Raw genomic sequence first — 14,498 nt, forward strand, 5'->3', positions numbered from 1 at the left:
GCAGAAAGGAGGTTCTGCTGCTACGTAGTTCCCACGGTAGAGGTGTAGGCCAGCCGTTGCAGGAAGTGTTGGGGAGTGAGTACCAGGTCAGCAGTATTGTGAAGCCTAGTGCAGGGTTGGCTCAGGTGACTGAAAGCATAGGGGAGTTATGTAAGAATTCTGTGAAAGAGGATCAGGTAGTGATAGTGGGTGGAGCAGGGAACAGTCTCGATAGGGACGGGGAATATGATGTCAGTGGTGACTTGAGCTACTCAAACTGGTGGTACTAATGTGCATTTCGTGCAATTGTTTCAGCGTCATGAGCGGCCTCACCTTAAGGCGGCTGTTAGGCGCGTTAATGTGGGGCTGGGGAGGGCACTGATGGCGGAGGACATGGATCACATCTCAGTGGTGCCAGCTGGGTCTATCAGTAGATGGGGTTTCACTAGGCATGGCCTGCACCTCAATAGGTATGGGGAGGGGAGGCTGGCTAAGCTTATAGGTGATAGTATAGTGTGTGGTGGTGGTGGTAGTGGTAGTGGTATCACTCATGGAAAAATTCCTGTAGTAGTTGGTGTTAGAGCTGCACCTTTGTTAGACTGAATTCAGCTGATAGGTATACCTGCTTAAAGGAAGTGCCTCTAACCAAGGGCTCATCTCCGGAGGATGTAATGTTTCCAAGTAGAGAAGGAATTAGCATATTTCATCAAAATATAAGAGGTAATAGAGATAAAGTTAGTGAACTGCTAATAAATGTTAACTCTGAAATTATTGGTATATCGGAGCACCACTTAAATAATTTGATAGTTCAGAGGCTTCCTTTACCAGGCTACAGATTAGCTGGCTGTTTTTCATGGAGTTCCTTGCGGGTTGGGGGAGTGGCTCTGTACGTAAAAAACAGTATTTCATTTGAGCACATAGATGTATCACGACACTGCACTGAACAGATATTTGAAAGCTGTGCAGCATTAGTTGAATTTAGTAAAACTAAACTTCTAATTGCTGTTGTTTATAGGTCCCCTAACTCCGACTTCAGAGCATTTTTGCTTAAGCTAGAGAGGATTCTTGATTCACTTTATAGGAAGTTCCAGAAAGTAGTTATACGTGGTGACTTCAATATTAATTTTGTACATGATTGTGCAAGAAAAAGGATGTTGGTAGGCCTCCTAAATTCATATGATCTGATGCAAACTGTGTTTTTTCCAACTAGGGTGCACGGGAACAGTAGCACAGTCATAGACAATATTTTCATTCATTCTTCATTACTAGATGGGCATTCTGTCAGTAAAATGGTGAATGGCCTTTCAGATCATGATGCATAAATTTTAACACTAAAAGGTTTTTGTACTCAAACCAATGTCGTATTTAATTACAAACTACGTAGGAAAGTTAATCCAACAGCAATAGAGAATTTTTCGAAACTTGTCAAGGAACAAGAGTGGCAAGATGTTTATAGTGCCAATAATATAGATGATAAATACAATGCTTTCCATAACACATTTCTCATGCTCTTTGAGAGCTGCTTTCCATTACAACATTCTAAACGGGGTACTAGCAGTAATGGACAGCCCGGTTGGCTGACTAGTGGGATAAGGATATCATGTAGAACAAAGCGAGAATTATATCAAAATGTAGGAAGTAGTCACAATCAAGCTACTGTAGCCCATTACAAACAGTATTGTAAGGTGCTTAAAAATGTTATTAACAAGGCAAAAAGTATGTTGTATGCAAATAGAATAGCTAATTCAAAGGATAAAATTAAAGCCATATGGTCAGTTGTGAAGGAAGTGCCTGGTCAGCAGCACAAGGTTGATGATATAAAGTCAGTTCGCAGTAATAATATTTCTGTTACTGATAAGTCAGATATATGTACAGTATTTAACAATCATTTTCTGAGCATTCCTGGTGAATTAAACAAAAATTTAGTTTCTACAGGAAATCATATAAATTTCTTAGCAAATGCCTTTCCGAGATTGACATCTGAAATACTCCTCTGTGATACAGACAAGAGGGAGATTGAGTCAATAATTAAATCACTGAAGACTAAGGACTCTCATGGTTATGATGGAGTGCCTAGCAGAATATTAAAGTACTGTGCTGCACATGTTAGCCCTGTATTTAGCCATATTTCTAATTTTTCCTTTCGGAATGGTCAGTTTCCTGAGCGATTAAAGTACTCAGTAGCAAAGCCGCTTTATAAAAAGGGAGAAAGGGATAATGTAGATAATTTTAGACCTATTTCTATGCCATCAGTGTTTGCAAAAGTTATCGAAAAGGCTGTGTATGTAAGGTCAATTGATCGTTTTATATTACACAATTTGCTATCAAATGTACAGTTCGGCTTTAGAAGTCGTTTGACAGCTGAAAATGCTATATTCTCTTTTATCTGAGAGGCACTGGATGGGCTAAACAAAAAGTTTCGAACGCTTGGCGTATGTTTTGATTTAACAAAGGCATTTGACTGTGTTGATCTCACAATATTGCTCCAGAAGTTGGACCATTACAGAATAAGGGGAGTAGCTCACAATTGGTTCACCTCTTACTTTGGCAACAGGCATCAAAAGGTCATTATTCACTATGTTGATAACGGCTGTGATGTGGGATCTGAGTGGGGTACTGTCAAGTGGGGGGGGGGGGGGGGGGGGGGCAGGGATCAGTGTTGGGGCCGCTCCTGTTCCTTATTTATATAAATGATAGGCCCTCTAGTATTATGGGTAACTCTAAAATATTTCTGTTTGTTTATGACACTAACTTGGTAGTAAAGGATGTTGTGTGCAACATTGCCTCGGTTTCAAGTAGAGCAGTACATGACCTCAGTTCATGGCTTGTAGAAAATAAATTAACGTTAAATCACAGTAAGTCTCAGTTTTTACAGTTTCTAACACACAATTCAACAAAACCTGACGTTTTAATCTCACAGAACGGGCATATGATTAATGGAACTGAACAGTTCAAATTTCTAGGTGTTCAGATAGATAGTAAGCTGTCATGGAAAGCCCACGTTCAGGAACTTGTTCAAAGACTTAATACTGCCATTTTCACTATTCGAACGGTATCTAAAGTGAGTGATACTTCGACACATAAATTAGTCTACTTTACTTATTTTCATTCACTTATGTCGTATGGTATTATGTTTTGGGGTAGCTCTTCCCATTCTAGAAGGATATTTTTGGCTCAGAAACGGGCGGTTCGGGCAATAAGTGGTGTGAGTTCACGAACCTCTTGTCGACATCTGTTCACAAGTCTGGGTATTTTGACATTGGCCTCTCAATATGTATAATCCTTATTGTCGTTTCTTGTTACCAATTTTAGTTTATTTCCAACAATAAGCAGCTTTCACTCGGTTAGTACTCGGCAGAAATCAAACCTGCATTTGGATCGGACTTCCTTAACTCTTGTGCAAAAAGGTGTGCAGTATACTGCTGCATCCATTTTCAATAAGCTGCCACTCGAATTAAAAAATCTTAGCAGTAATCCATGCGCTTTCAAATCGAAACTGAAGAGTTTCCTCATGGGTCACTCCTTCTATTCTGTCGAGGAGTTCCTTGAAAAATTAAGCTGATTCTCATTGTATTGCTGATAGCGTTTGCTTAAACTTATGGACTGATTTTCTTTCAGGTTCATGAACATTTATTTTTATCTGTTATTACTTTTATGTTGTAAGTTCATGTACTGACATGTTGCATAACCTTGGAGGTTTGCTCCTCAATTTGGTCCTACGGAACTTAACATGTAAATAAATAATAAATAAATAAATTCGGTGTTGTTGATAGTGCCAAACTTTTCCTCAGATTCCAGTGGCTAAGAAGGACAGACATAAAACTGCCATTACAACACTATTTGGACATTTTGAGCACAACACTATCCTGCAGACGTCCATAAGCGTAACTGCTTTCAACTCCATGAAGACTGTACTTGCTAATGCCACATTGCTTGCACATCCAGTTGTGACGGCACCCATCGTTTTATGGGTGACACATGCCAGACAGCCATCGATGCTGTTTTGCAGCAACATGTTTCCTCTTCCTCGCAACCTCTGGCATTTTTTTCAAAAGGTCTGTCCTCACACTAGCAACGTTGGAGCGCCTTTGATAGGGAGCTGTTGACCATGTGTTTGGCTGTCAAGCATTTCTGGCTATGGCTTGAGGAACACACTTTTACTGTGTTTGTGGTTCACAAGCCCCTTATGTTAAATTTTCATGGAGTGATGGAACCCAGCTTCTCACGTCAAAGTCAGCAGGCAGATTTCACTGCACAATTTGCAACTGACATTCGACACGTCTCTAGCCAGGACAAAGTCGTTGCTGGCTTTTTGTCTCCGGATTGTGTATCGATTGCAACTGTTGATTGGGACGCCCTGGCTGTTGGTCAAGATTTGGATCCCTTCCTTCTTCAATATCAGCATGATCCATCATCAGCTGATTTGCATCTTGAACTCCTTCCTCTGCAAGGCTCTCGTCGAAAGGTATAGTGTGATATGCCCTGAAATAAGATTCGCTCTTCTTCCGGCTAAATGACGCCGTCCCATTTTAACATTTTTCACAACTTCTCTGGCCTGGGTATCAAGACTAGTGCTAAATTAGTGGCTGATGAGGACGTCTGCGCCATGCTGCAAAGGGAAGTGCGTGAAGTATTGCCACAAATATCAATCTACAAAAATCACGCACTTTGTTTCTGTTCCTATCTCTTCTTCCCTCTCCCCTTCAGGGAGATTTTCATGTATCCACTTGGATATTGTTGTCCCCCTTCCGTCCTCTCGTGGCTTCCGCTACATTGTGTCAATAATATACAGATTCACAAGGTGTCCCGAGGCTGTTCCGGTTGCAGACATTTCTGCTCCCTCTGTCGCTCATGCTCTAGTTACTTCTTGGTTTCCATGATTTGGCATCTTTCAGATTGTTACTACCGACAGAGGTAGTCAATTTGAGTGCCTTTTGTTTCACGAGATTTTGTGTCTGTGTGGATGTAATCACATTCATACCACGACCTACCTTTTTGCAAGTAAAGGTATGGTGGAGCGCCTACACCTTACTTTGAAGGCAGCTAGGGCATACCATTCTGTTTATTGTTCTGGCACATTACCTGCGGTTCCTCTAGGCCTTCGCACTATTGTAAAAGGGAATATCAGGTGATTTATGGCCTAGCTTGTCACAGGAGAGATGTTGAGCGTCCCCACTCCTGTTCCTGACCTTCATACTGGAGACTTTGAACTTTTTTTTTTTACAAAAGCTACAATCGCACATGCAATTCCTTTCGCCGCAGAACCCTGTACATCACAGTACAAAACCTGTTTTCTGCTACAGAAATGTACGTACACGCCCTTTTTTCTGGCCGAGGGAGATGGCAGTTGAGCCTCCACTCTCTCCGTTATATAGGGACCCCTTTAAGGTGTTGCACCGTTTGGACAAGACCTTTGTCCTGGATGTCAATGGATGTCGAGATACTGTGTCGATTGACCGATTGAAGCTGCCTTATATGGAGGGGAGGAGTATTCAGGTTTTACAGTTACCCCGCGGTTGTCTCAAGTGTTTCTATCAGTCTCACCCCCTCCTCCTACCTCGCCTGCAAATCCACCAGTCGTTTTTTCGTGGTCAAGGAAGCAGATTTCTTGTCACTTTCTACATATTCTTGGGGCACCAGGTTTTTGTCACATATCTCAGCCAAGTAATGTGAAATGCCAAGACTCAAATTGAAGAATCTTTTTCCGAGCACCGCCCTTCAAAACATGAAAATGAAGGAGGTTGATGTGGCGATGTATGACAATAACAACGACTCAAGTCGAAACAGTGTGAGCATTAACGATTAAGAATCTTTTGTAAAAGTGTGTTATCTTTGTTCTTTGATAGTCGAATTACAAAACATAATTCCTCTGCAGCACTCCCCCCCCCCCCCCCTCTCTCTCTCTCTCAAACAAACACACACTCTAAGTCAAAATGTGTAGATTATACATAATGTTTGAAAATCATTTGACTGCTAGACTTCTTACTTATAAACAGTCAGAAACTAGAATACTTCGGTTTTTATCTGAACTATTGCCATAAACAACAAAAACAAAAACAATAATAATAATAATAATAATAACACATTGTAGACCCTTCAGCATTGTAATAGTCATTATATAATTACTGTTGTGTTCTGCTGCAATTACTTCGTTAACTGTTGCGAAGTGAATAATGAAACAATTTATGGTTCATTTCTCCACCTACTTACAACTTTAAGAGATTTTTAGGCATGTGTGATCTACAAGTCTCCATTTTATTATCATAGGTGTATGGAACAAAGTACTATATATGTAATAAATAAAAAAACACTGATTTACTTTTGTTCTGCTGTAGCACAAAAGCAAACTAGTGCTTTTCATTTATTATAATATTGTTCTACCAAGAACCGACGGATGATTCAGTTAAAATAATACAATATATATATGTGTAGCGGGTGGATTATGTGGGGAAGATGATGCTCACACATTCGTTTAACTGGCTGTAATTTCCTCGCATTGTGTCACACATTAATATTAGTATCTGAAAAAATGTTATTATTGGTAACTTATGTAATCAGTATTAGAGTCTTACAAAGCAGTGATTATAGTAATCCACTTTTAAAAATAATTTAGTTTCATAATCTAATCACGTTTGAACTCTTTCGTTTTTACCCCCTTTGAAAGTTACATATTTCCCTCAGGGGGCAATTACATGCAGGATGGCAACCACTGTGTTATTTATATCAAAACGACTTCAAATAAAATTCTTACCAGAATTAGCTGTTCTGGAAACAGAAGAGAAATGTCATGCGAAAATGACATTGAGAAACCCAAATGCTTCAGTATTCTTATCTTCGTCATAGCAGGTAAGTGTGAAAAAAAAAACTTATATTGCTAGTATACCAGTAAAGCCAGGTATTTAGTTGCGAATAAATGTTGTAAATCAGTGGAATGAAAGCTTTACTCTGAGACCATTTACTGTCTCCGTCAGACTCTTTGTGTTCGCAAAGCTCAATCGAAGTGCTTTTCTACTCACTTGTTTCGTTTGTTGAGCAATTTACATTCAGTGGCACATCTGTCATACACTCCTTTTCGTCTACTATTACACAGTCCAATCACATAAATGGGACCATCACATGTGTTTGTCGTCGACGTGCAACATCCACTCATAGACGGCAGTTGGCAGAACTAGCAGTGGAGGGAATATACACTACTGGCCATTAAAATTGCTACACCACGAAGATGACGTGCTACAGATGCGAAATTTAACCGACACGAAGAAGATGATGTGATATGTAAATGATTAGCTTTTCAGAGCATTCACACAAGGTTTACGCCGGTGGCGACACCTACAACGTGTTGGCATGAGGAAAGTTACCAAACGATTTCTCATACACAAATACCAGTTGTCCGGCGTTGCCTAGTGAAACGTTGTTGTGATGCCTCGAGTAAGGACGAGAAATGCGTACCATCACGTTTCCGACTTTGATAATGGTCGGATTGTAGCCAATCGCGATTGCGGTTTATCGTATCGCGACACTGCTGCTCGCGTTGATCGAGATCCAATGACTGTTAGCAGAATATGGAATCGGTGGGTTCAGGAGGGTAATACGGAACGCCGTGCTAGACCCCAACAGCTATCGTATCACTAGCAGTCGAGATGACAGGCATCTTATCCGCATAGCTGTAACGGATCGTGCAGCCACGTCTCGATACCTGAATCACCAGATGGGGACGTTTGCATGACAACAACCATCTGCACGAACAGTTCGACGACGTATGCAGGAGCGTGGACTATCAGCTCGGAGACCATGGCTGCGGTTACCCTTGACGCTTCATTACAGACAGGAACGCCTATGATGGTGTACTCAACGACGAACCTGGGTGCACGAATGGCAAAACGTCATTTTTTTTCGAATGAATCCAGGTTGTGTTTACAGCATCATGATGGTCGCATCCGTGTTTGGCGTCATCGCGGTGAATATCACCCGGCAAACAGACTGAGGAGGATGAGGGATGGGTCCATTGAAAAGAATACGGACAATTTTCTTACCCAAGCTTCCCCTACCCGCGTTTGCGTTCCGTTTCTGATGACCTCGCCCTCAACGGTACATTAAACCCTAATCTTCCACTTCTGTTCCTGACATCGCTATTCCTAAGAAGCCATATGGAACACCAGAGTTTGTACTCACACACTGCAGGTCCTTACATGGTGTGCATAATTTCTTTTTTATACTTTATACCGAATAAGGAAAGAGCAAGATTATGTTACTAAGATTTATTGTTGCACTTCGGCCGTTTTCTTTCTTACTTTTCTTTCGAATTATGTTTTTGTCAGAGCATTAAGAACGTCTATGAATCTATGTGTGTGTAAATGGTTTCTTATTTGTCAGCCCAACTTGTTGGATTTTTAAATCATGCCACCGTAATATTCTGTGACCAAAAAAATTTGTAGATGTTCTCAGCTGTACGAAATGCAGGTCTGATTCTTCATTAGCCTCTTAACCTGCAAAGTATCATTAAGGACTTAGTATGAGCTGCCGCATGATTCTTTTATGCACAGATTGCACACTAGTATTGTAATACGCCACTCATGACGAATGCTCCCTTCCGAAACGTTTGCTCACATATAGTCCCTTTCACTCTATATATTCAATTAATTGATGTTTTTGTTGTATTGAAAACTGATATTGGACATGGGTAAATGAGGTAAATAATTCACATATATTTACGTGAGAATGATTTTTCAACAATGCAGGGATCCCTGCATCGGCCCAAGCCGTAACTTATTGTTAGAATAAGACGCAGGGACTAGCGAGCAAAATGAAACGCAGTAGGAACTCGGAGCAACGATGCTCTCAATCGTGAGCCATTCAACAAAAAAAAAAAAAAAAAAAAAAAAAAAAAAAAAAAAAAAAAAAAAAAAAAAAAAAACACCACTTGCAAACCGTGGCACAAAGAAAACAGGCGTGTAATCGATTGCATTTTTCTGCGGACACATAATACCATTTCTCACAGGCAACTATACTTAGCTGCAGTTTGCATGAAAATGCTACGATAGCGTGGAGATCTTCGACACTGCAGTTATATAGAAGGTAGTTTGATTTTGTAGACCAGTCGCCCAAACTGTTTATTAAAATTTGTATAAAGCAGTTTGTGTTGGAGGAGAATTAATTTTACATATCTGCCATTCACAGGAAAATCGGAGTATTGCAAATTGTACATTCTACGAAGTTTATGTGTCAATTGATCTCTGTATTCGTTCGTATCGACACGGTTTAAGAAGTTCTCCATGCACGTTCTCTATGCACATGTAAGAAATAATATGTTTTTATAAGAAGTTGTAACGATTGCAGACAAATTTCAAGCATTAAGCTCTATTTTTGTCAGAAAAGCAATTTACCATTGAAATCATTCATGTCTTATGAACGGAATGAAATGCGATTCGAAATTGTTTCTGCTCACGTATAATTAAATAAGGCGGGTCAGCTTTCGATCCAAGTATATTGCATCCACATTTTCTTAACTTCACGTCATCTTAGTGCTGTATCGGTAGAGGTCGCTGGAACTGGCACTGCTAAATATTGATTTTTCTTGCCGTCTATAGCGATCAAATGATGTTACGTGCAGTAGGACTGGTACTTCAGTCGTCAGCGTTTAAAGCTGTGTTTTATTTCGGTAATTATGCCCAGAGCTGGTTCAAAGCACAAGCCGCCACTTGGACGCCAAGCTGAGATGGGCACCGGATGTGTTACAACTGTAAGATTTCCTAACAGCAGGATGTACAGTACCACAATACATAGTGGCCGAGTTTTGGGGCGCCACGGTGAGACGGGCGCCGGGAGATCGCAATCGCAAAATTTACAAGTCGAAGTTAAAATTGCCACGAGGGAAAAGGAAGGAAAAGGGAGGGCGCCAAATGATAAGCCGCTTGTGTGGAAAAATGTTCCCGAACCGGGACTGTTTAACACCACTAGGTGCCCATTATCTGGCACGACAAGTGCTTAATCTTCAGTGCGGAAAAATGACTGAAAATACATTAGGGGAAAAAAAACCAGAAATGAGTTAGGTAAGGAATAAATATGCTCTCCTGATAGGGCAACCTAAGCTGAGATGTAAATAATGCACCTTTACAAATTTCGGGCAGTTACTTTAACCTTCTTTCTGTTGCATACACTATGTGATCAAAAGTATCCGTACACCCCAAAAACAAACGTTTTTCATATTATGTGCATCGTGCTGCCACCTACTGCCAGGTACTCCATATCAGTGACCTAAGTAGCCATTAGACATCTTGAAAAAGCAGAATGGGGCGCTCCCCGGAACTCGTGGGCTTCGAACGTGGTCAGGTGATTGGTTGTCACTTGTGTCATACGCCAGATTTCATCACTCCTAAGCATCCGTTCGTCCACTGTTTACGTAGTGATAGTGAAGTGGAAACGTGAAGGGACACGTGCAGAACAAAAGCGTACAGGCCGACCTCGTCTGTTGACGGACAGAGACCGCCGACAATTGAAGAGTGTCGTAATGTGCAATAGGCAGACATGTATCCAGACCATCACTCACGAATTCCAAACTGCATCAGGATCCACTGCAAGTACTATGACAGTTAGGAAGGAGGTGAGAAAACTTGGATTTCATGGTCAAGAGGCTGCTCATAAGCCACACATCACGCCGGTAAATGCCAAACGACGCCTCGCTTGGTGTAAGGAGAGTAAACAATGGACGATTGAACAGTGTAAAAATGTTGTGTGCAGTGACGAATCACTGTACATAATGTGGCGATCCGATGGCATGGTGTGGGTATGGCGAATGCCCGGTGAATGTCATCTGCCAGCGTGTGTAGTGCCAACAGTAAAATTCTGAGGCGGTGGTGTTATGGTGTGGCCGTGTTTCTCCTGGAGGGAGCTTGCCCCCCTTGATCTTTTGCTTGGCATATCACAGCACATACCTACATTGATGTTTTAAGCACCTTCTTGCTACCCGCTGTTGAAGAGCAATTCGGGGGTGGCGATTGCATCTTTCAACACGATCGAGCACCTGTTCATAATGCACGGCCTGTGGCGGAGTGGTTACACGACAATAACATCCCTGTAATGGACTGGCCTGCACAGACCTGAATCCTATAGAACACCTTTGGGATGTTTTGGAACGCCGACTTCGTGCCAGGTCTCACCGACCCACATCGATACCTCTCCTCAGTGCAGCACTCCGTGAAGAATGGGCTGCCATTCCCCTAGAAACCTTCCAGCACCTGATTGAGCGTATGCCTGCCCGAGTGGAAGCTGTCGTCAAGGCTAAAGGTAGACCGACACCACATTGAATTCCAGCATTACCAATGGAGGGCACCACGAACTTGTAAGTCATTTTCAGCTAGGTGTCCGGATACTTCTGATCACATAGTGTATTTCTGCCTCTTTATTTTATGACACACATAGCAAACACCGCAAGCTTACAAGATGTTGTAATTATTGGTAATAACTTTGATTTGGACTCCGTATGTTGTGCTATTTACTTCAAGATAATTACTGCTACTGGTTATCCCATGTTAGTACTGCTTATCGCTTGTTAAACTCTAATAACAAAGACATTTCTCTAAAATGTTCATTTGCGCAGTTCTGCACTGAACTGAAATTTATTGGCCTCATATGTGTGCTGATGTAGGGCACTACAGAGTGCAGACTATACTCACCACCTTTCGATTCTACTGCTACACGGGCCAGTCATATTACTGTGAGCACTTGCCCGACGTCAACGCACAGTAACCACTAACAGAAAACATGTGAAAGCACTAACAGTGGAGGGCATACAAAGCGTGTCGGGAAGACGCAGAGCATTGCAGTCATTGTCCAATACGGAAACGTAGCAATCTATCTGAAGTCCAAAAGAGCATGGTCATTGGCTTTCGGGTCAAGGATCGAGACATTTCCGAAACGGCTAAGACTGTAACCTACTCATATGCCGCCATGATTAAAGTATACGATGCATGGCAAAATGACGCTATCCAAAATCAGCGCCGAGAAAGCTGTGGTACAAATACCAAGAATGCACCACGGGCCATACATGACAGGAGTGAAAGACAGCTGCGTAGGTGTGTTCAGGCAAATAGATATTCCTCAATCCACTGCCCAGATGAAACAACGGGTTACCATCGGTTCTCCTCACGTTCCGCGATCGTTACTGCGTATGGGCCTCTGCAGCAGGCGTCTAGTTCATGCAACCATGCTGACTACTGTTCAACGGCGACGAAGGCTGTAATTAGTACGCCAGTGCCAAAAATGGACGGTCACGTACCGGCGACAGGCGGCCTTTTCAGATGAATCACGTTTTATGCTCCATCGGTTAGATGGCAATTGACGTGAGCAAACAAGAAGGGTGCATTATGATCTGGGGAAAGCTTTTGTGGCATTCCCTGGGTGCTTTCGTAATTCTGGAAGTCTCATTGGATAAAGGCACTTACTGTTCGTTTTTTCTCGGCACCACGCCATCTAGAAGCAGGACAGTGGAACATGCCACACAGCCTGTAGTTTACACGCGTGGTTTGAAGAGCACCAGGATTAGTTTACCGTACTCCCCTGAACATCAGACTCCCAGGACTTAATTAAAACGAGACAATTCTTGAGACCACCTCAAGCGGACTGATAGCGCCATTGATCCTCATTCGAGAAACCTAGTGCAGCCGGCCAGAGTATTGGAGTCAGTATGGATCCACATCCTTGTCAGTACTTTCCAGAACCGTACTGACTATTGGTGCACGTCACGCAGCGGTCCACGATACAAACGATCGTTCTCAGGCCTTTGATAGGTGGCCCTATTTATGTGACTGGACAGTGTAGAATAATAAGCAGCCCGCAGTTTTACATACGATCGTCAACGAACAGTGGCGCTACGTCTCATTAACAAGCATTAAGCGCCTTTTTATGTGTAAGATGCTGTGTGTCTTAAAGATGTTCCGTTGGTAGTTTTCCTCACACGAATCTACGGCCATAACGTTTGATTACTTAATGGCTACAGACCGAAGTTTAATACTTCCAACACTACCGGTAAAAAGAATCAAACCACAAAGCATGTGCAGAAAAGACCAGACCATTATCGGAAAAGTTTTGAGGATTAATGTTTTTTTCTGTTACTTACGGCCTCCGACGCTTAAACTTACAATTCAGTTGCTCTCTAAACTGTGGCTGCTAGGAGTAACTGTTTCAATAGAAGTCGAAAGACTGTGATTACCAATCTTCGCTTTTAGTATTGAGTGCAAAGAGTACCTCCATTGAATCTATCAATAAATTTAAGCTGCTTCAAATTCAATTAAATATAACATTTGTATGCTCTATAACTCCTTGAGTTACGCCTGCTCTCGTTTACGGGTACATGGATGCACTCAACACAGCATCATCTGCTACCTGAAGGTGAATAAATGTTTCGCGTATCTTTTCATCAGAATGATTTCCAAAACCAACTTAACTATTTTAACATAGGCAACGACTTAAGCCAACTAATCGATTTTGTCAGTTTTTCCTTGATGTAATCTTTTTTTTTTTTTCTTCCAGAGCTCCATGGGCTCCGCATCTTCAACAGACCATGGCAATGCCTCGTTTTCCCCAGCACAGCCTTTGGCCCCGAGCCAGGACCTAATTTCGGATGGAACGCACACAAGCAGCGTTCCAGCGCCTCTCAAAGGCTTTTTTCTTTTCCTTTGTTTAACTCACTGGAAAATGTCGGCACCGGGGATTTAAAATACACTCCTGGAAATTGAAATAAGAACACCGTGAATCCATTGTCCCAGGAAGGGGAAACTTTATTGACACATTCCTGGGTTCAGATACATCACATGATCACACTGACAGAACCACAGGCACATAGACACAGGCAACAGAGCATGCACAATGTCGGCACTAGTACAGTGTATATCCACCTTTCGCAGCAATGCAGGCTGCTATTCTCCCATGGAGACGATCGTAGAGATGCTGGATGTAGTCCTGTGGAACGGCTTGCCATGCCATTTCCACCTGGCGCCTCAGTTGGACCAGCGTTCGTGCTGGACGTGCAGACCGCGTGAGACGACGCTTCATCCACTCCCAAACATGCTCAATGGGGGACAGATCCGGAGATCTTGCTGGCCAGGGTAGTTGACTTACACCTGCTAGAGCACGTTGGGTGGCACGGGATACATGCGGACGTGCATTGACCTGTTGGAACAGCAAGTTCCCTTGCCGGTCTAGGAATGGTAGAACGATGGGTTCGATGACGGTTTGGATGTACCGTGCACTATTCAGTGTCCCCTCGACGATCACCAGAGGTGTACGGCCAGTGTAGGAGATCGCTCCCCACACCATGATGCCGGGTGTTGGCCCTGTGTGCCTCGGTCGTATGCAGTCCTGATTGTGGCGCTCACCTGCACGGCGCCAAACATGCATACGACCATCATTGGCACCAAGGCAGAAGCGACTCTCATCGCTGAAGACGACACGTCTCCATTCGTCCCTCCATTCACGCCTGTCGCGACACCACTGGAGGTGGGCTGTACGATGTTGGGGCGTGA

The sequence above is a fragment of the Schistocerca gregaria genome, chromosome 1, assembly GCF_023897955.1.
Source record: "Schistocerca gregaria isolate iqSchGreg1 chromosome 1, iqSchGreg1.2, whole genome shotgun sequence".
Classification (NCBI taxonomy): domain Eukaryota; kingdom Metazoa; phylum Arthropoda; class Insecta; order Orthoptera; family Acrididae; genus Schistocerca; species Schistocerca gregaria.